Consider the following 23,439-nt stretch of genomic DNA (forward strand, 5'->3'; position numbering starts at 1 on the left):
GCAGGAGCAAGATGAAGTCTTGAGGTAGAATTTCTTCTTCCTCAGGGAAATCTCAGCTTTTCTCCTTAGACCTTTCAAGTGATTGGATGAGGCCCACACACATATTAATGATACTCTCTTTTACTTAAAATCAGCTGATTGTAGATGTCAATCACATCTACAAAATCCCTTTACAACACCCCCTAAATGAGTGTGTGATTAAATGACTGGATCCTATAGCCTAGCCTAGCTGATACTTAAAACTAACCATTACAAGGAGCAAAACAGAAGAGAAAACACAGAAAATAAAAATAAATATAAGGTACCTGAAAATGATTTTTAAAACATTAAAAATTATTAAAAATGAAAAATATAATAAAGAATAAAGTATTCTTGCATCGATGGCAAAGAAGGTACTATATTAATGCAAAGGGTCAAAACTAACAGGGCATAGTAGATAAAGACCAAAAAAAAAAAAAAAAGGAAAAAAAGAATAAAGTAGATTATATTCAAAATAAAAGAATTAAAAAGGTATAAACAATAAAGTAAGTGGTTAAATATATATAAAAAAAGGATGATATAGCATTAATAATCATAAAATAAAACCAAAATGAAAATAAGAGGATGCAAATAATAGGGTGGAAATAATGTAAGAATTTTTTTCTTTAATAAAAAGCAATAAGGATCAAGATTTATTATCATGAAAAAAGGCCATGGAGGAGCAAAAAAATCTGAAAATACAAACAATAGTAAGTAAATGTCCATTAGTAATTAAAATATATAGAAAGCAAATTCAATTAGTAATTACAAACTATCATATATCACAGCAATGAAAAATTCTTGCATAATGCTGAAATGACTTTATTATAATAACCATAATATTCTTTTAGTGAAACAAGGGAACCAAAATAAGGAGGAATGAAAGAAGAGAAAACAAAATAACAATATAAAGAAGCTCAACCATAAAGATGTCAATGGTGTTATTCCTTAATAAATATCTCCGAGATATGCTTCTCTTGTTGCAAAAAAAAAAAAAAAAAACACCTCTGAATCTGAATTTCAGAAAAATGGAAAGTTTCCTGGCAACAAAGCTCCTTCAGTACACTTAGCTGAAGATAAACAAAGGAGTTTTACTGTAATGAAATTGTGTACTTCTCATCTGGTTCCATGCTTTTCTGGGGCTGCTTTGGAAACTCTCCCTGCCTAGTTTCATATATAAGGGATAATTTACCACACCAGCACTCCTTATTACTGGTCAGCAGGTGTCTTTTCAGAATCTACACGAATCCACACAGAGCAGTATCAGAAGGTAAAAGTGACCAAAAAGCTAATTGAAACCTTGTTTGGTGCTTTCTGTTTCTGTTGCTCAAACATTCAAACTTGACCATTGTTTTCGTGTCCCTCACAGCCCGGATACTGTCCATAACTTCCCTATGAATTTGCATTGTTATTCTCAGTGCATCTATATTAGCAGCAGCACTGTTCTTACAATCCTCTGAATCATCTTGCAAAGGAAAGATAAGATGGACATGGATTTGGTCTGGTTTTCTTGAGTTGCTAAGCTCAGCTATTACTTTTTTAAAATATTTGACTCTCATCCTTCTTAGCAGACTGGTTAAAGTTAAGAAGTACATCAGTGTCTAAAATGAGATAATTCTTTTAATCATATTAAACCTGAGTCAGAATGGAAAAAAAATTCTGTAAGTTGATAGAAAACATTTTAAATAACTGCAGTTCAGCAAACTGCCTTCTTTAATACAGATTAATTTCACTTATTTCTAATATAGGCATTTGGTTCTATAAATTTCCCTCATCACTACTTTAGTTGTATCCCACATATTTGGTATGCTGTGTTTTTACTTTCACTCATTTCTATGTATTCTATTATCCTTGAAACATCTTTGAATCCCTGGGTCATTTAAATGTGTGGTTTAATTTCCACATATTTAGAGATTTCCTTTTTGTCTTTCTGTTAATGTTTACTAGTTTGATTCCATTATGGTCAGAGAACACACTCTATGATTTCACTTTGTTTAATGTTTTTGATGTCTGTTTTATGGTCCAGAATATGGCCTGTCTTGATGAATGTTCCGTGGGCACTGGGAAAAGGTATATTCTACTGTTGATGGATAGAGATTTTATAGATCCTACTGATTGATTCATTTCTTCTATATCCTTGTTGATTTTCTTTCTAGTAGTTCTATTGGTTGTTGAGAAAGGGATATTGAAGTTCCCGACCTTAACTGTGGATTTGTCTATTTATCCTTTTAGCTCCATTAATTTTTCGATTCCTTTATTTTGAGTCTCTTTTGTTTGGCGCATACATATTTGGGATCATTGTGTCTTCCTAGTGGAATGACCTTTTATTATTATATAATATTGCTTTATGTCTGTAGTAATTCTCTTTGCTCTTGAAGTTTAATTTATCAGATATTAACATAGCCACTCCTGCTTTTTAAAATCAATTTTTCATGATATCTCTTTCTATCCTTTTATTTTCAGCTTACCTATGTTATTGAGATTGTATTCAGTTTCTTGTAAACATATATTTAAGGCAATTATTGATATGTTAGCACATAGGCCTGACAATTTATTACTTGTTTTCTATTTGCTTTATTCTGGTACTCATTCTTCTCTCTTTTCTTGTCCTTGTGCAGGCTACTTGAACATTGTTTTTATTCCATCTTGGTTTATTAATAGTGCTTTGTTTTTTAAAGATTTATTTTTATTTTATTTATCCTACCCCCCTTTGTGGCTTGCTTGCTGTCTGCTCTCTGTGTCAATTCACCGGGCGTTCTTCTGTGTCTGCTTGTCTCCCTTTGTTGCATCATCTTGCTGTGCCAGCTCTCAATGGGCATGGGTCATCAGCTGTCTGCAGGCACGGGCCAGCTTGCCTTCACAAGGAGGCCCTGGAATGTGAACTCAGGGCCTCCCATGGAGTAGACAAGAGCCCAGTCATTTGAGCCACAGCCACTTCCCTATTAATAGTGCTTTTAAGGGTATATGTTTGTATAATTTTCATAGTGATTGTTCTGGCTGTTACAGCATGCCTATAGGACTCGTAACAGTCTACTAAATTAATCTTTTACCATTTCCCCTGAAGTATGGAAATTTCATTTTTTACCCAGGTCCTTTACCTACCCCACTTTTAAATATCGTTGTCTTGAGTATCAGATATTATTATAATTGTTTCAGTAATTATTTATCATAAAAATCATGAGGAGAAGGATAATATGTTAATTTCACTTAAATTCCTGCTGTTTTTGTTGTTCCTTTTTCCTTTCTGATGCTTCAAGATTCTTTCTTTTATCATTTCCATTCTGTTTGGGGAACTTCCTGTAACCAATCTTTAAGGATGTCAGCTGTAACAATTCTTTGTTTTCCTTCTGAGAATGTTTTTTATTTCCTGAAAGGTAGTTTGTTGGATGTATAAGTCATGGTTTACAGTCCTTTCCTTGCACATAGAAAATATTGTGCCACTTCCTTTTGCCTTCAAAGTTTTACAAGAGAAGTCCACTATCATTTGAATTGGTGTTCCTCCACAGTTAAAGTGTCATTTTACTCTGGGTACTTTCAGGATTTTTCTTTATCTGTAGTTTTCAAAAGTTTAATCATGATTTTTCTTGGCAAAGATTTTTAGCGTTTAACCAGGGGTATACTCAGCCCCTTGGATCTGGAGGCTTGTTTCTTTTAAATGTGGGAAGTTTTCAGTCAGCCATTATTTTTTTCAAAATATTCACTCAGCTTCATTTTGTTGTCTCTTGGGACTCTGATGACAGAAACGTTGGATGTTTTGTTATTGTCTCAAGGTTCCTGAGAATGTTTGTTTGTTTCATTCCATTTTCTCTCTGTAGTTCAGATTGGATGAATTGAATTCTATTGTTCAGTCCCCAAGTTCACAGATTCTATCCTCTGGCATCCTCACTCTACTACTGAGCCCATCCAATGAGTTTTTATTTCTGTTATATTTTCAGTTTGATAATTTCCATTTTTAAATAAATTCCTTGCAGATATTTTCTATTTTTTTCATTTCTTGCAAAAGAATTTAATTGAATACTGAAGCCTTTTTATTGTTGTTGCTTTAAAATCTGTGTTTGATGATTTCAACAAATTATTTATCTCTGTGTTGGCATTAGTTGATAGTTCTTTATCATTCAAGTTGTGGTTTATTTGGTTCTTGCTATGATAGGTGATTTTCAGTTGTATCCTTGACATTTTATTTATTATCTTAGGAGACCCTGGATCTCTTCTAATCTTTTAGCTAGAAGTCACTAGAATGCCTTGGAGAAACTGGAGAACATTCAGAAATTATCATAAAAGTAAGGTGGGTTTTGAAATACTGGGTTGATTTGGAGGAAAAAAGAATTCAACAAAAACAACAGAGCATATGTAGTTATGAAGTATTAGACAATTCGTCATTTAATCAAATGCACAAAGGATTTGGTTTCCACATCCTTTGGGGAAGAGATTAGAAGGAAGGGAGATGAAGAAAGTCAAAACAACTCTAATAGCAGAAGAATGTTTTTGTAAATAAAGTGTTTGCAGCTGGGATCCTAATGACTAAGAGTAACACATTTCTTTTAAATGTGCATACTTTTATTTCAAACACAGCAGCTTATTTTAAAGGCTGACCAATTGTTAAGCAAATCAAGGGCCTGAACAATACAGAAGGCCTCCAATTGAAATAGATAAATAATTAAAGACATAGCTTCATGCTTTATTTGCATCTCTATGTTTTGCAAGCATTTTCATGTACAAAATCACACTTCAGTTATCTCAAAAATATGTGGGTTATAAGAAAGCTATTAATGGCTTTATTTTTGTAATAAAAAATAAGAAAAGCTCAAGGAGGTTAAATGGCTTATTCAATATTTCTAAGCTAGTAAGTGACAACAGTGAAGACATGCACTTGTTTCCTTTTAAACTGGCGGGAAATGATGGGACCCCATTTACCAAAAAGGACTTTAACTCTTTTTGGATAGGCACAAAAGGACATGACTTAATGACTTCCATAGGTCCTTTCCAGCTTCTTTTAATTTCTGCATTTAATTTTCCTAATAATTCATCAAAAATCCAAAGCCTTGCTTGACTTTATTATTTAAGCCTAAAGTTAAAAATAAAGCAGGATCTGCATTAGAAGAGAAAGTTGAAGTGATGGTGTTTATTTTTATTTCCTTATTTTTATTTTCCAATAGAGCAAATAGTTTCCTTGAAAGGCAAACTAGTTTCTGAGGGTCAGCATAATTGCAGTCAGCATTTAAATGCTATGTCTGGGCTGGCAGTTAAAGCTGATGTGAGCCCTGCCTAAGATGTCTGGTTCAGTGAGTAAAACTTGCACAGTGTCACTTTGAAGGTAAAGTCATGTCTCCCAGGATGCATTGTTAACAAGTCTAATGATCTACTTTGTTGGTGCTTTGACTCTTTCTTTAGTTGTGCTTTGACTTTCCCATCCTTTGGGTTATACGTTACTAATCTGAAAAAATCACAGCTTCTGGCTATTTTATACTGTTTGAATAGTTACACAAGCCTGACTGTCAGATTTCCAATACTGAAAAATCTACGAAATGAACAATATAACCTCAGGTGTTATTTCTAATATCCATTGTAATCATCTCTAGATTTAAAGTTGAGGATTATGGACAGAGTTATACTTTTAAACATGGGAATTCTTAGCTGACAGGCAAAATTGGAATCTGCTAAACACTCTTCCCCTTAATTTTGGACCTAGGGAATGACTACTACTCATTCACTTAAAGAGTAATCTCTTTCATAGAGTAAGACCAATGGCAAAATTCCAGTGTTCTGTCTTATATTTAGCCCTGTATTCAGTAATGTTGTGGGTTTTCTTAAATACAGTGACACATAGTTTATTTAATTCATTCTTAAAATAAAGGTCTACTTTGATGTTTTGTTTTATTTTTCCCTTTCAATGCCTGTATTATAGTCGGGTTTTTCTTTATTTCAGAAAATGTTTACGATTGTATTGCTTACTCTCACACAGCTCTTATTTTTATTTCTTTTAAGAATCAATACAATATAAAGTCTTTGGAAGGTGAGGACATTCCTAGCGCAAAAATTAAACATTTCTGTGGATAAGAAACAATGCACGTTATTTGCTTCCTTATTTTTTTTTCCTAAATACTTTTCTATTTTTTCTTCTTCAGTGTCTAAATTATATGGAGTATACACTGCAATGGAAATGATTTTCTCAAGTTAGATGCTCTTCTACTCTTATTAGTCATGATTGCTGATGTAGATTATATGGCAGCTGAAAGATTTGTAACAGCAGGTTATTCATGAGCAATTCTGGAATAAACAGTTGACAGAAAATTATTCAAATCTAATGTTTAAGTGCTAGCCTGCTCCAAATTGTATTTAATATTTTACATACCTAGATACTGTATGTTTCTACTTTATAAAGTGAAAATATGCTCAAATAATCCATTAAATTAATGTTATATGATTCCTAAGAACAGTATTGTCAAAAAACAGACAATACAAATTATATCTTTTCAGCAAGATGAATTTTGTAAATATGTGTAGGCCTTTTAAATTCTGCTAATTTCTTAGAATATCCTCTACAATGTCACCTTCTACACACAATGCAATTAAAAAAAAAAAAAAGATTTGTCCTGGGTGGTGCTGCAGGGATAGTTACTGGACATTGTATGTCCTCCCATGGCCCACTGGTTGGACTGTGGGAGAGTGTGGGCTATGATGTGGACCATTGACCATGAGGTGCAGCGGTGCTCAGAGATGTATTCACCAAGTGCAATGAATGCCGCATGATGATGGAGGAGATTGTTGTTATGGGGGGAGGAGTGGGGTGAGGGGGTGGGGGGTATATGGGGACCTCATATTTTTTGAATGTAATATTAAAAAAATAAATAAAGACCAAAAAAAATGCAAAAAAAAAAAAAAAAAAGGTATGTCCTTACTATAAAAACTCAGTATATTATTTAGAATAGTCAGGAAGTGTTAATCTTTCAAGTATGTTAATGTAGGTGTTTTGCAAAATATGTTTAATCCTGTTGGTACCATATTTTAAAATGTTTATACACTGATGATAGATTTTTGTCAGTGTAACTAAAATGATCTGTTTTTCTTCAAAAAAAAAGAAAGGATATTAATAACCATGTTTTTTGGTAAACACAGTAGTTGTTTCACTTGAAGCATCAAGTATGCATATCTGACCTGGGGGAAAACATCATAAAATTGATAAACACACTATGCGAAAACATTCCGTAACTATCTGTGGCCACTGACTCAAACCTGAACATAGTAATAATTTCCTTCCATCCTTTCATTAGGGTTCTGACTGTTCTCTTCAGTGGTAATAACTTTGTTTCTCTAAATGTAGATGTGATTTATTTATTTATTTTAAATTTATACCCCAAATATGCCTAAAAAGTAAAGGAAACCGTAAATCTGGTGGCTGAAAAGCCATGGAGACTCCACAGATAAAGCTTTCCCTCCTTACTGGCTTTTACCTCTTCTTTTATTTTTGCAATAACTTTCTCTTGGAACATATTTAGAATTTCTGAGTATCCATTTCCTGAACTGAAAACTGGAGGTAATAATAGAACCTACCTCATGGAATAGATGGGAGGATTAAATAAGTGAATGCATGTAAAAGTGCTAAGCATATAAATATTAAACCTGGCATACTAGAAGAGCTTAACTAAAATTACTTAGTGGTCATACAATTTTCAGGACTCTGTGTCCAATTCCCAAACTCGTGCAAAATTCTAAAATTGAGATACTATGAGTCCCTTTTCATAGAGCTCATATGAGTTTAACTGGATTCTCTAAATTGGATTTCCCTTAAATCTAAATACTTTAGTTGTGCTGTCATCCTCATCTGGTGGAATAACGCTCTTTTAGATCTGTATCTTCTTTGTGAATACTGATTCTTTAAATTCAACTATGTGTGTGTGAAGTCCAGTTTAGTCCTTCAGTAGCAACCCTGTGGGAAATGGGCTCCCAGAACTAGCAGGGTTTGGGCACTCAGAATGCAAACTCGCCATGCATGTGTCCTGGAAATGCTTAAGTAAACCTGAGCATCTCCTTTGTAAAGAGATTTCAATCTGGAGGACATAACCTCCAAGAGACCTTCCTACTAGTGTATTACCAGTTTGTGACATGTGCAAGGAACCTCAGGCTTTTACAAAGCTGTTTTGGGGAGTCCACCAATAGAAAATGTTTTCAAAATTATTTCTGCTTGACTGATCATCGTTTCCAAAATTATCACTCAGGATATTTCCAAATGAGGCCAAGCTGTTTGTGTATGCTTCTAGCCATCCATGTCTAACTTTGCATAACTCTTGTTCTGAGCTTTGTGAAGAGGTTATGAAAACCCAATGATTTATTTTCCTAGTCATATAAGCATGAAGAGTTGCAAAATGTGTCCTTTACTGAAAAGATAGTTATGCTTCACTTATTCTCTACCAATAGATGAATTCTTTCCATCTTTGATTTATATATGATTTGATCTTAAAGGAAAATAGTAAAAAATCCTGAAGAGTAGCATTTCAATAAACTCAAAACATAGCTATTACTGTGATTTTTATTTGAATAAAAATTTAATAATTTTCATCTACTTTCATGTGCCCAATGACCATACACGTTTGAATCACTGAGAACAATGAAAGAGTTGACATTTTAAATCACTTACCATGGGGTCTGGTACTTTAAAATATTGGAACCATGAGAAGAAAGATTTAAGATCCATGTCTATCCATAAGTGCTTTGGCTTATATAAATTCTGCACAACACAGACTGAGAAAGTGTCCATCTTTCACATTGAAGTGCTTTTAAAATTTGGAAATAGTCCATGAATTGTAATAAATTTGTACATTTTCACAATACAAGAGTTTAATTTGATATTTTAATTATTTTAATTAAAAATTCTATTGTATCCTAAGCTGAAAGATCTAACATATTGCAATAATTTGCCTATGGTAGTTCAGGAATTATGCTTTGAATAGTCCATACCCTTTATAATTTTCTCATGCACAGATAAATATTAACTAATTTATTCAGTTTTTCCTCCAAGCATTGTTTTTCATTGAAGTATGAAATGCTATATGTATATGCTAGTAAAGGGCAAGCTTAAAATCACTGTGTTGGTACAATTTTGCAGTGTTTTTTGTTATACCTAAATATAAGTAATTAAAATTTGTGAGCCCAGGATTTTTAATTTGAAGTGAATTTTAACAATGTATACCTAGGAAAACCAGTGTCACCTATAGATATTTTGATTAACTATAAATCATGATTTAGTTTGAATCCTTCAGTTTAACATCTTAAAATGTCAGATAGGGATGAAATGTCAGATACTTCTTTAACGTGGACTGTAAATTTCAGCAAATCAATTTACATATTTTAATATTGGAATATATTATTTCTTTTCTCTATACAAAATGATTCTTGGTTTTACTATCAAACCCACTTTATTTTCAAATCTTAGGTTAATCTTTAGGTATATAAGATGGTTCCATAATAATGGTTACATAATAAAATTATATTTCATTTAAAAAATCAATAAATTACACTATACTATTCAATAACTTTTCTCAATGAATCGTTTAAACTTGGTTTATTCATTTGTTTTGTACAATCAACTAAGAAAAGGAGCACAGCTTTTCTTTCATCCCAAGGATTCTTTCTGAGCTACTTTTTAAAAAAACAGAAAGGTATAATAGTAATTTCTCTGTAATAAGCCAAAGCATTTAGAACTTAATGGGACAAGCAAAGACATGTGGTTCTTATCTGAATTCTGAATTTAAGAGGACAAATTGACTCTCATTCATATCTTTGAATCTTCCTCAAATCTAATCCTACTGTCTATTTTTCATTCAGCACATTTTATGTATTTGTTTAAGCCTTTGCCACTTAAAAATTCAAAGGAAGATGTATACCAGGAGTTATTTCTCTTATTTATTTTTTGTACATTATAATTAAAACTGTAAGGTGGGAAAGGAACTGACTTTGGAGATTAACTATAATAAGAAAATTAGGCAAGATCCTAATTATCATTTATTTCTTAGTAATTTTGTTCTTTATAATATCAAACATATTAAACTGTATTCTCAAAATATCTTTGCTAGACTATAATAAATGTTGTGCTTATTTAGGATTCATGCAAAAAAGCAGAGGAGATGAGACTGAAGGCAGGAATCCGTTGTATCATTCCTGGCCTATCTTGTTTGCTTATCCCTGGTGTTAAGGTAAAGATTGAATTGGAAAAGTGCCCAGGAAGTCCAGCCTTTTAGGCTTCGGAGCACTCTCTGTACCCTAGAGGAACTTGTCAGTTTTTTTTCTCTTTTTAATTTCATTACATGACTCCCTATACTTTTGCACTGGTCTCATTTTAAGTCTCATTCGAACTAGTAAGAAAGTGAATCCTAAAAGAATGCCTACTATGTGGCCTTACTTTCGGGTTCTGGGCATTGGCATCAGCTTCTGCTTAATAATGAAGGAAGGAAACAAAATTGGTTGAATGCCTGTTATATGCCAAGAACTATTCTAGACTTCTTTCATATTAACCCTCAAACAACAGCCCTGTGTGGTACATGAGTATTCTCATTTCACAGATGAGAAAACTGACTAGAGTCAGCCCAAGGTCATAGAGTGGAGAAATGTTAGAGTTGGGCTAGAAACTCAAGACTCTTGATTCTAAAGCCCATGATATTTCTCTCAACACCAAGGGGAAAATAATGTAATTTGCAATTAGTGTTACAAACAGAATCATTAATGTCCTTCATGAAAAGTCAGTAGAATATGATGATTAGCAGAACAGCCTATGGAGCTTTGCTGCCTGGGTTCAAATCCTTGCACTAATAACTGAAAGTTGAGTAACCTTGAACAAGTTAGTCAATCTCTGGATTAAGTTTCCTTATGTGTAAAGTGAGGAAGATAATAGCATCTACCTCCTAGGGGATTGTGGGGCTTAAATAACAGGACTTGGTACATAGTAAGTGCTAGCTATTATTGTTATCCTTATTATTTCTAAATTTAACGAGAAGGGTCTTTGGAGGTCATCTTATTTACTTCTTCTTTTTCTAATTAAGAGGCAGGGATCCTGAAAAGTATAATCACTTGCCCATTGTCACAAAGACAGTGGCAGCATGGAGCTTAGAATCTCCTTTTTCTAACTCCCAATCTAGCATTATACTCCACAAAAACAATATTCAAAAGACAATGGATGCTGATACTGTATTTAGAATTTATTTGCATCATTTTATAAATCCTGTCTTTATTTAGTATGCCTGCTGTTACAGAGAAATATCATCTGATTGTAAATTGTTATGGGTATTGATGAAACAGATGAATCAACAAATTATGAACATATTCTACATATAAAGAGTCCATAAAAATTAAGAAAGTCTTGTTTATGTACAATTAAGATATTACACAGAAAGTGAGGAAAGAAAAATTATGACAAAATGATTTTACTTAAATATGAGAGATGTCTTTTCTAAGCTAAATATTTTAAGACTTCTTCAATATTTGTCAAAATTAATGATGTGGAGCTGAGTTGTTACTCTCTCCTGTTGTAGTAAATGACTTAACTTTCTCTGCATTGCACATTTTGTTCTAAAAGAGAAGAGAACACAGTGATTAATGCTCATTTATTTTACATTGTCCAAATTTCAAAAATTTAAAAACTCTGTTTTTGCTACCAATTAAGAATATTTTCCTTGTTCTGGGGAAAAAATAATGATTTACATAAATACAAAAATCAAAATGGACTGCAAATGATGAATGCTATATTTTTCCTGAAAAGTTTTGTGCTGATCAAAGAAAAAGGCAGAAAACTGGTCTTTTTACCTGGTATATATTTAGAGGAAAATATTTTCTGAACTTCCTTTCAAATTACTATTTGGCATATGAATGACTGAGCAGCAATTAAATGTAAGGCAATATACTAGGTGCTAAAGACACTGAAATTGATAAGACACAGCTTTGACCATAAAGGGCAACACAATTACTGGTTATATTTTTAATGGAACGTTGCTTAGTTACCAATACAAACTGAAATTATCTAATAGCATTGAACAGTTTGGTTAATAACTACAGCAGAGTTGAGGCTAATGTCAGAGCATATGTACTCATTAAATGGTTTCCCCTAATTACCATACTCTAAATACATTAAATAGTATCAAAAGTGCAGTTAATTTTCACTTTAGAAGGCTACTGCAATTTCTTTTATTTGTATAATTAAACTAGAAAAGCTGTAACACATTAGAGCAGAGCTGATACAAGATTGCTTAAATGATAACATTTTGCTTTGGGACAAACAAAACATTTCCAGAAGATACAAGTAATCTCTTAATTAGGCATCATCATTCACAGATGATGACTTTAAGACTATACCTATTTGTCAGTTTATCATGTGTCATCTTAATATACTTGGCCTTACATTTTTATAATAGAGTGAAAGTTTTGCCAACTGGGATTTGTTTTGTTTTTACCAGATTTCACAGTGCAATCTTCTCCTGATAATATTTAAGGATAATTTATTGTCATTGGGGGATGATACAGTGATGCTAATTGGTATTAAAATTTCTACATAATACAGCACAATACCTTTAAGATTTTTCTAAGGTATAATTCTGAGACAATTTACTTTAGTATTAAGTATATGTTCATATGTACAAAGGTACACACAAAATATTTCTAAATACAAACTATACTCAAAAATGTTTTACATGTCTGTGCTTCTCAAACTTTCCCATTGAAATATACAAAAGAGATTAAAGGGATGTGCCCCTAAGAAGGGGGGGAGGTGTTCCCTCAGTATTAGAATCTTAAAGTTTAGGTAAAAGTCACCTCGTCCAAGTGGGAAGTCTGGGAAGCTGGAAGTGAGGGAATGGAGCTCCAGGAAGCAGTGTAAAATACAAGAAACAAGAAATGCCAGAGCTCAGAAAGGTGGATTAATCTATCTGAAATGTAAGCCTAGATGAAAAGCTAAGAGGAGAAGTTGATAATTCAGTGTTAGTGAAGCAGGTAGAGACAAGAACTCCTTAGGATAGGGATGATCCAGAGGGACACAGAGGTTAAGAAGAAAGATAACAGATAAATTCAGTGGATTGTGAGAGAACAGAGACGCTTGAGGCCAGGCTTATGAAGGCTGGCATGAATAAAAAGGAAATGAAGGCATTTGATCACATATTTAAAGAATTCGATAAAATTCTGAAGATCATATATATGCGATACATTTAACAACAGGGTCAGATAAAGTTTTTGTTTGTTTTAGTGTGGTGTTTATTTCTTTATTTTGCAAGCTGTTTACATGATATAGGACATTCAGCTGTTCATGATTTCAACCAGCAAATATTTATGGAACAAGTTCAATATAAAACATTACTTAAGCCATGTTAGGGCAAAGAGAATATGATAAAAATTTAAGAATTAAATTTAAACTAGATAAGTGAGGGTCAAGAATTGATAGGATCGTGGCCATGGATAAGTAAATGAAACCATTTACAGAGAATCAGGCAATGACCCAGGGTAGTATATCCATGAGTCTTTGCTCGTATAAGATCCACTATAACAACACATTGGGGTTACTCTCACAGATGTGGGTGCAATGAGCAATGTGTGGAAACAGCGCCTTCCCACAAGGAAGAGTTGGAATACTCCCACACATGATGTTCTTGCAGCCCAGCATGTGTCTGTGTGAACAAATAACTCTGAGAAAACAGAAAGGGAGATCCTTTCCTCCCAGGCAGACCAGGCAGTGTGTGAGGTAAAGTTTGACATGGGACCCTGGCCTCAGAGATGGAAAGTACTCCAATCATGATAAGCTGGATGGGAAGCATAAGCTCAAGCATGCAGAGGGCTTGGCAACCTGGGAGGTGAATAGGCCACCAGAAGTATAGACTTTGATTAGAATATAAGTGGTTGAGAAAGCTAGAGACAGCCTTGAGTGCAGGTAGCAGAGGGCCTTGATAACTTAGGAACAGGTTTATACCTCATCCACCAGGCAGTAAAATACTGAGCAGGGGAAAGCAGAATCAAAGAGATGTTTTAGGAAGGTTTCTCTAAACACAGGTGGAAATAGAAAAAGGAAAAGCTAGTAGCAAAGGGTTTTTGTCATAAATTTTATATTCTGAAAAAGAAACCTCAAAATTAGACTGATTTTTCCAAGAGGTGAAATGTTTCTAGGAAATTGTATATATATTTGCAAGTACACTTGAGGAGGAATAAACCTACTTATTCTAATAAATGATTGCCTAATGAGATTAGAAATATAAGTAAGAAATGCTTTGAAGGAAGGGCTATTTGTAAGGAAATGGGGGGAATATTGCAGTTTTTTTCTTGCAAATTAGGATACTATCAGTGGTCAATATTCATTCCTCTTCCCTCCAGGAGGATGGATTATTTTGTTCATCCCATCCAATTTAAGAATTTCCTTCCTTAAATGTAATAACAGCTTTAAAAAGAAAAATATAGAAGTGGTTTACCATGAACATTTCTAATAATGAAAATCTTAATAAATCATTTGGTAATATTCTTATATTTCTCAACCCTTCTTCACATTTGGCCAATTTCCTATGCACCAGTGGAAATAATGGATAAGGGATGATTTTCTTGGCTAGGATAATAATCTATGTGAAAGGAATTAAAATACCAAACTCAGACATACTTAAACAGCTAGTTATGAGTACATGTAAAGAAAAGCTGTTACTGTCACGTGGAATCTTTAGAACAAGAAGTGATTGCGCCTCAAAGATTTATTTTTAACTTAGATTCTCTCTTCATTTTCATAATTCTTAGATTTTTTTTAGAACCCATCTAGGAATCAAGCATTATGAGAATTTCTCTGTTCATAAACTTTGCAAATTCTGTTAATAGCATTTGTTTCCCCCTAGGCTTCAAGACAGCATCAAATCCAAGCTAGAAGACGTTGATTTCTTAAATTCTAGTGTTGATGTGTAAAAATAGATGGGAATAGAGATTTTTTGTTGTCATCTTGCAGATGACCTACTCATTTGAAATCTTTTGAATCTTATGGTTATCCAGAGAGATTGAAGATGCAGAGGCACTTTTTTTCAGAAGAGGAGTTATTTTCCATATATACCCATGTTCTCACATCACCTTCTCCCTGTTTCTGCTACACCCTAGCCCAAATTCTCTAGTACACCCTTCACCCAAATCATCCAAAAAACAAATCACTTCTGTAATACCACTGCCTCCTCAAAAACCTTCAGTGGCTCCCTCCATGATAAAGTCCAAGTTCCATGCAGAGTGTTCCACCCACCAAACCATACCTGTCATTTTAATTACCTCCATCCTCACAGGTACAAAGCCAAACTCATCTACTCAACCATCTTCTGAACCCAGCAAAATTGTTCTTATTTCTGCACACGTGTCCAACCCATTTTCTTCCTGGAAACCTTTTTCTTTTACACATCCTTTAAGCACGGCTAAAATCTCACCCCCTCCATGTTACTATGACTGTGCACTGTTGCTCCTGTCTCTAATTGATCTAATTCATACAGTACTCATGAGCTTACAAATTATTTTGTGTTTATTTATATTTTGTTTTACTTCCTTCACCCCACATGTTTATGACTTACCACCCAAATTGGCTTGGAAACATTTTGGGAGCAACTATGTGTTCTATTTTTTTATTCATAAATTAAAACACAGGTCCTCAAACATTACTGACGCAGTTAGGATCGGATGACTGTGTTTTCTTACCAGATTTATGTAAAGTAGCTGTGTTACTGTTTCATTTTATTTTGTTGTGCTCCCACAGTAGTTGATACATCCCCAGCGAACAGTTTCACATTCTCTTAATATATAGCTTGAAGTTAAGGGATTTGGTTCCATCCCATTTAGTCCTCAGAGCTTTGGTGACCTTAACTATACGATCAGGATAGAATACTAACTTATTTCTAAGGTTATTCACAGGTCTAAGATTCTACAATTTAAAAGTCTAATATTATATCATTTGAAATCAAATCTCTATATAAAACTAATCAGACAAAGCAGGCTTTTATGCAAATAAATAGATGAATATATTATAAACTTAGTTTTATTTTTGTTTAATTTGTTTGTTTTGCCAATGTTAACAATTTTGTGATCCACAATTACTTATTCGTATTTTATAATCCTACTCTGGATAGATACAAAATATATTCAAGAAGACCTACTGCAAAATGTAAATTAATCAAAAGGTCATTAGAGGTGGCAGACTTGGCCCAGTGGTTAGGATGTCTGTCTACCACATGGGAGGTCCGCGGTTCAAACCCTGGGCCTCCATGACCCGTGTGCAGCTGGCCCATATGCAGTGCTGATGCGCACAAGGAGTGCCCTGCCACGCACGGGTGTCCCCTGCATAGGGGAGCCCCATGCGCAAGGAGTGCACCCCGTAAGGAGAGCTGCCCAGTGTGAAAGTTCAGCCTGCCCAGAAATGGCACTGCCCACACAGAGAGCTGACACAACAAGATGATGCAACAAAAAGAAACACAGATTCCCATGCCACTGACAACAGAAGTGGACAAAGAAGACACAGCAAATAGACACAGAGAACAGATAACCGGGATTGTGGGGGGGGGGGGGGAGGAAGGGGAGAGAAATAAATAAATAAATAAATCTTTTTTAAAAAAAGGTCATCAGAAAGTAATTTCTATAATGATATATTATAGAAAATATATAGCAATGTGAAGGCGGCCAGTCGGCTGCAGCTCATGGACCGGTTCTGCCGGGGGAGAGGGCCTTCCTCACACTGCCGGCGTGAGACATGGGTTGTCAGGGCAACTTCTCTTGCCTCGCTCCAGGAACTGCCGCCGGGGTCGCAAACCAGCTGCGGCAAAGAGGACCGCTCTACGAACTCACACGAACACCGGTCGGAAGAAACAGGAGACTTTACTGGGGGAGCCAGCACTTGTGGGCTCATGCACAATCTGCAGATGGTTCAGGGAAGAGGAGGGGAAAGGGGAATATATAGGGATATGGTAATTTAGGGGAGGCGCATATGCCTTGGCCTTGTCCCATGACTCAGCACTCATGACTCATCATGACTCAGCACTCATGACTCATCATGACTCAGCACCTATGACTCATCATTGTGATGGCACCCAGGCCCACAACACGGCCTAGGCTCCCTACATCTCACCCCTTTCTGTAAAATAAGGCAGCAAAATGCACATGGCCATAAAGTTGCAGTGACCGCGCCTGTCTTAGGTCGCCTTCCTCTGAAGGTCTTACCCGTCACTGGCTGCCGGTCAAGCTCAAGCAAGTGTAAGGGTGCAAGTGGCTGTGCCTGGCTTAGGTTGTCTCCCTCTGGAGATCTTACCCGTCGTTGGCTACCAGCCCACCAGCCGCGCCTTTTGGGGAGAGTAAGAGAGCGGGCAGTCGCAGTAACAATGCGAGTCAATTGTCAGTGGTCACTGATTCATGCAGGCTGGCTTGCTGATTTAGCTGGCACATAGGTGGTGGAGGCTAGGCAAGAGTAAGGGGGTGGCTAGGGCATAGGAAGGGAAGGGAATGGGACATTTTGAGTTCTTCATAGCAAGGCTTTGCACGAGGTTGTTGAAGCAGGATATGCTCGGTGCAGCTACACAGCGGTGGTAGCGGTGGCGGCTTCTTCTCTCGTGGGGAGACGCTGTTATCCGAGGGGGCGCACACAAAAATGGTGACTGCTGAAATATACTCCATTCTTCTTTGCAGCTATTGCAGGAGTCGGGGGGCTAAGCTGAAAAAGACAACTAAAAGAATAAGGGGTCCGAGGAGCAGGGCAATCCAGGCTGCGAGCAGGGAGGTAAACCAACTGAGAAAGGAGGGAGGGACTAGGGAGTTTTTAGACAGTGATTCACGTAAGTTTTTTAACTTATTTATGTTTTGCTCTATAACCCCTGACTCGTTAACAAAATAACAGCACTCTTCCTGGAGGAAGAGACAGGTGCCTCCTTTCTCCACAGTAAGGAGATCCAATGCCCTTCTATTTTGTAATACAACCTGAGCGAGAGAGGAGATTTGCCTTTGTAGGGACTCCAGGGATGCAGTAGTGGAGTCCAAGGTGATCTGTAGCTCCTCTTGGAATTGCGCTGCAGTGGCGATTCCATGACCGAGGGCGCTGCCAGCCATGGCAATGGCAGTGACCGTGGTTGTGAGAGAAATTCCCACTAACACGGGGAGAAAGGCGGCTCTGTTTGGTTTAGGTGAAAGCAACTGAGTAATTTTGCCTTCAGAATACAGTGTAAGTTGGGGAGTGAGGGTGACTAGGGCACATGGTTCAGGGATAGTGTCGTTAAGGCAGGTAAATAGGGACCAGTTGCACCATAGGTAAAAATCAGTGGGTACAGAAAAGTTTTGAGGGAGTGTTTGATTGGTAGCACAAAAAAACTGTTTTGATAAAACAGACTCTTTGTATACTGATTATTCAGGATAGAAATTTTCCATAAACTCTCACCAGAACAAACTAATGATTTGAGAGACTTTGAAAAAGGACAAAATTTTTATCTTTGCCTAAATCAAAATTTCTTTTCCACGAATGTTCTACACTTTCAGTATTCATTCAGGTTTTGTTCTACATTTTACTCTTTCTCAATAATCAATCATTTTATCTTAGGACGAAATCATCTCCTGTTTCCTAAGCAATAAAAACACATTCCATATATCCCACATACTGAGTTACCAGGCAAACTTCTTACAACATATAATTACCATCAACACTAAACGAGCTTGTTAAAATAATGAACTTTTCTTCACTTTAAATACTTAGTAGCATGCAATACCAGAAACAGTCCCCTGGAAGCCAGTTTGCAGGGAAGACTAGCCGCCAATTACTTTTTATTATTATCGTCATCAATTCAGGTTTATATATATTTAATAATGACTTTTTGGAATTAGCCATTTAAATACCTTAATTTAAACAATGTTTCATTAAACATCTTATAATTATTTATAACCATATAGATTAATTATTTATAACCATATAGACTATAATTTTTTTATTTTAAGACAAATTTTACCTTCACAGAACACATTCCCTTACTTAAAGTTACCACAATACCTTCTACAACTTGCCACATGCAAATTAACTTTCACAAGTTTATGAAAAATAAGCCATCCTATTTCAGGACAAAACACACCTTTTAGAAAAACTTATTAAATTTCAGTCAGCATTCCCACAAACTTTTAACCTTCTTTAGTATTCATTTAAGTTTTACATCCTTCATTTTATCCTGTGAAGAAAAATAAACTATTCTTTTCAATCTAGGCAAGAATAACTTTTTATGAAGACTTATAGTTAATTTTGTTAATCAATACTTACAATTTTTATCATTGTAGATATCTTTTTAACATTTAAAAACTTATGTATTAATATAATAAACTTAAATATGAATATAAGCACTTATTTAATTTTTGTCCATTTGAATAGAGCTCTTTTTAAAATTTTTATTAATTTATATTTACCATCTGGAGGTATCACAATATACACTGACATTGAACGAACAGACAGACAAACACAAAACAATTACAACACGTTAACAGAAACATACAGTTTATTTACAATCGACTCATAATTCTTACTTTCTTGGTATAGCTGCTCTTAAGTCCTCTGTTATATATCACATCTTAGATTGTACTTTTTAAGATTTCTTCTGGAATCCATGTTGCCTGTAATATGCAAGCTTGTGCTTGGAAACATTATTAGTTATCAGCAATCAGTTAAGATAACTTGAGCAGCATAAATGTAGTTAAGTTCTTATTTTGCAGTTTAGACAGACCGTTAACACACATTTTTGGATTATTACTCTGTAAGACTATACTGAGACTTGAAATTCCGGAGAAAACTATTGATTTAAAACTGAAAATTCCTTTTAAACTTGATAAAAATTTTGTGCTAATTTTATTATCTTGGTTAAATAAGCCCAATCAGAATTAGCATGGAAACAAAACAAAACACAAATGTTGCTACGTTTTTCTCTTTTTCCAGTGGCTTAACTATATTAACCCTCACTAGCCCAGAGCTACATTGTAATGTAGACAGCAGGGGTGAAGGCGATTTGTTGAAGTGTAGCGAGGAGAGCCTTAAGGATTTGGGTTTGGGGGACAGAAGTAGAAGAAGAGTTGCCCATAATGGGGCAGTGGTAACTCATGCGAACACGGGTGCAACGACGTCTGTCAGGCAGCGGGGTCCCTGTCTGTTGGTCCCTGTTCGGGTGCCAGATGAAGGCGGCCGGTCAACTGCAGCTCGTGGACCGGTTCCGCCGGGTGAGAGGGCCTTCCTCATGCTTCCTCACACTATTGTTGGGGCAACTTCTCTTACCTTGCTCCGGGAACCGCCACCGGGGCCGCAAACCAGCTGCGGCGAAGAGGACTGCTCTACGAACTCACACAAACACCGGTCGGAAGAAACAGGAGACTTTACTGGGGGAGCCAGCACGTGTGGGCTCGTGCGCAATCTGCAGATGGTTCGGGGAAGAGGAGGGGAAGGGGGAATACATAGGGATATGGTAATTTAGGGGAGGCGCATGCACCTTGGCCTTGCCCCATGACTCAGCACCTATGATTCATCATTGTGATGGCACCCAGGCCCACAACACAGCCTAGGCTTCCTACAGCAATGATTAGCTCAAGGGAACAGGAATGCAGAAATGAGAGGGTGGTGGACTTTTAACTCTAAACATTTTTTAACAGAATGTTTATTAATTTTGACATTAGATAAATTTTTTTTGTATCAGACTGTTAAAAGCTGTTTTTCATAATTTTTGTAAAGAGACTAGAGTTTTGAAGATGGAGAGAAAGTAAAATAAACCATCAACCCAAAAGAAGTAAAATAACTTGTAGCACTAGCTTACTTAGTTGACTTAATTTCCACAAATATATGAACACTGAATATGATTCAGGATTCCCTGGAAGCTCAGACCCCCAAAAATTATTTTGTGCTGTATCTTTTTAATTGTGTAATAAGAGAAAAGCATCTACAGAAATCTAAGAGGTAAACTATACTGGCATTGATGTAGAGAGAAAACCAATTTTGTTACTTCCTTTTGTAAGGAATATTGGAGCACAGAATAGACTGTGACTTCAGCTACAGTTCTGTAAAAGGTATCATTTTTTTCAATGAACCCTTCTTTTGTTGAGGATCTAACAGTTCTGAAAGCATAAGACTACATCTTAATTCTATCCATAATACAGATGTTATTCTTGCAATGCATGGAAAATAAGTCCCAAGCCCTTTGCTTTCTGATGATCCACCTTTTGCAAGGTTTGATTGCAGGAGCTAAAATTTCTGGCTCATTAAGGTGTCCATCAGATTGCCTTGCAACTCCTTGCACCCATCAGTATAAGATAGGTAAGGTATATCACACCAGGAGAGAAGGAATGACCTCTGGGTAGAATTGCCAGTGAGCATCAACCTCTAGAGCAGTAGGACTGTGCCACAGAGGCAGCCAACAAATCCAGAAAGAGGGATTTCATTAAATAAATGGTGGAAATGCATGGGGCTGTGGCTGAAGAGCAGAACTGTGGTTCTGGTGCCAGGATGTCATGAGAAGCTATCCAGTGCTCTCTGTTGTAGCAAGTTAGTAACAGCTTCCCAGAAACTTGCCTAAATATTAGGGAAGAAGTTAAGGCAGCTGTTGCAAGTGCAAGTTAGTTCAACTCACTGGAAATTCAATTCCTTGAATACTTCAACCCATTGAAACCACAAGGTGCTGATGCAAAGTACCAGAAATCTGTTCTCTTCAGTTGCATACTCTCAGGCGAATGGCTCATCTCTCTTCAGGGGGCCACAGGATCCTTTTCCATGGCTCTGGAGCTCCCTTACCCTTCTCTATTCTTGACTGAGCATCCATTTATGTAGCCCACCAAGGGGGTAGGGACTCAAACTGTGTCGCCCTAATGATGTGGTTGAATCAAAGCCCTAATCTTAACATAATTTAATCAAAGGCATCTCAGTCGAATCTAATACAATCAAAGGATATCACACCCAGAGGAACAGACCAGTTTATAAACATAATCAATATCTCTTTTTGGAATTCATAAATTATATCAAATTTCTACAATCCACCCCTGAATTTCAAAAGAAATTACAATATTAAAAAAAAAACTAAATCAGTAACAATGTTATGTAAAAAATCACATCACAGTCAGTTTATAAAAATAGTTTGTCTTGGGGCAAAGTTCCATCTAGCTATAGACCTCTGAAACTTATAAAACAATTTATCTTTGTCCAATATACAAAGGGACAAACAAAGGATAAACATTTGTATTATCATAAGGAGAATTCTGGAGGAAAACATGAGTCACTATCCCCCAACAGTTCCAAGAAGCTGCAGGACATACTTCATTAGATTTCAAAGTCTGAGCTTGATTTCTTCCCATCCTTGGGACGTCATTGGGGCCCAACCTTTCCACCTGCTTGCCCAACAGTCATTTATTTGGTTCCATGTTGTCGCCGCCGCACGCGCGCGGAGCTGGTTTCACTTTTTTGCGCCCTGCATGCCGCGGGCGCCCTCGATGCCACTGGAAGCCTTCCTCACGCCGCCCTCGAAAGCAGCAGGCTGTTGACGTGCCCCTCACTCCTGCCGCGCGCCGGGAACTGCTGGCTGGGGCTGCTAATCAGTGTAGGAGGACTGCACTACAGACTCAGACAATACCCTGGCTGGAAACAGCGGCAGGGTTTTATTCGGAGAGTAGCCCGGGGCACGAACAGGTCTATGCGCGGTCTGCGAGTGAGTCTGGGGAAGGGGTGGTAGACGGGACTTACATAGGGTGAACGCAGAAGCATTACTTGATTGGTTGGGGCAGCAATATGCCCATATATGGTAACTATAGATTTACTAGACAGAATGGCGGAAGGAGGTGAAATGGCAGCGCGGCGCATGCGCACCGTCCCGGGTTAGTGACTCGGAGTTTTTGAAGGCCATCCCCGAGTTTACTCAAGGGCATGTGGGGCCTAGAGTTTACTCATAATCCTGTGTCTTCTAGCACTAGTCTCATGGCCTGGACGATGGCCTGCCCTGCCTCTCCCTCAGTTCCACCCTCACAAAGCATCTGCATGGTGACTAAACTCCAGACCTCACCTTCCAAGGCGAGGTGATGGCCACACTTTCCCCAACCTATGGGGAACAAGTCCACCCCTCTCAGAGCACAAGGGTGTTTACCTCACTCTCCCCAACCCTTGGGGAATGTACTCCACCCTCTCCATAACTTGGGGCAGCAAAACTATCCCTGAACAGTGGGCTGGAACATCCATTCTCTTCAAGTGCTGGGGCAAACTTGCCTTCTCTGTACACATAGGTGTGGTCCTTCTCCTGGCCCAAGGAGATGTCTTAATTGCAGACCTCAGTTTCCAAGGTTAAAACTGTTTTCCCTTACACATCTCCCTTCTATGTCTCTTTTAGTCCAGACTGATGATGGTTTTGTTCATACAGCTCTTGCAAAAAGCTTATTGGTTTAGCATGCAGGAAGTAAGTCCAAGCCATCAGACAG

The 23,439-nt window shown here is 36.5% G+C and overlaps 1 protein-coding gene and 1 pseudogene across 3 annotated transcripts in view; both read left to right on the forward strand.

Annotated features, from left to right (window-relative positions):
- MAGI2 (membrane associated guanylate kinase, WW and PDZ domain containing 2) overlaps positions 1-23,439 on the forward strand; it is a 1,419,055-nt gene that overhangs the window by 100,316 nt on the left and 1,295,300 nt on the right. The window lies entirely within an intron of this gene.
- Positions 22,797-23,439, forward strand: part of LOC139438967 (ras-related C3 botulinum toxin substrate 1 pseudogene) — a 112,406-nt pseudogene continuing 111,763 nt past the window's right edge.

Source organism: Dasypus novemcinctus, chromosome 5, assembly GCF_030445035.2.
Source record: "Dasypus novemcinctus isolate mDasNov1 chromosome 5, mDasNov1.1.hap2, whole genome shotgun sequence".
Classification (NCBI taxonomy): domain Eukaryota; kingdom Metazoa; phylum Chordata; class Mammalia; order Cingulata; family Dasypodidae; genus Dasypus; species Dasypus novemcinctus.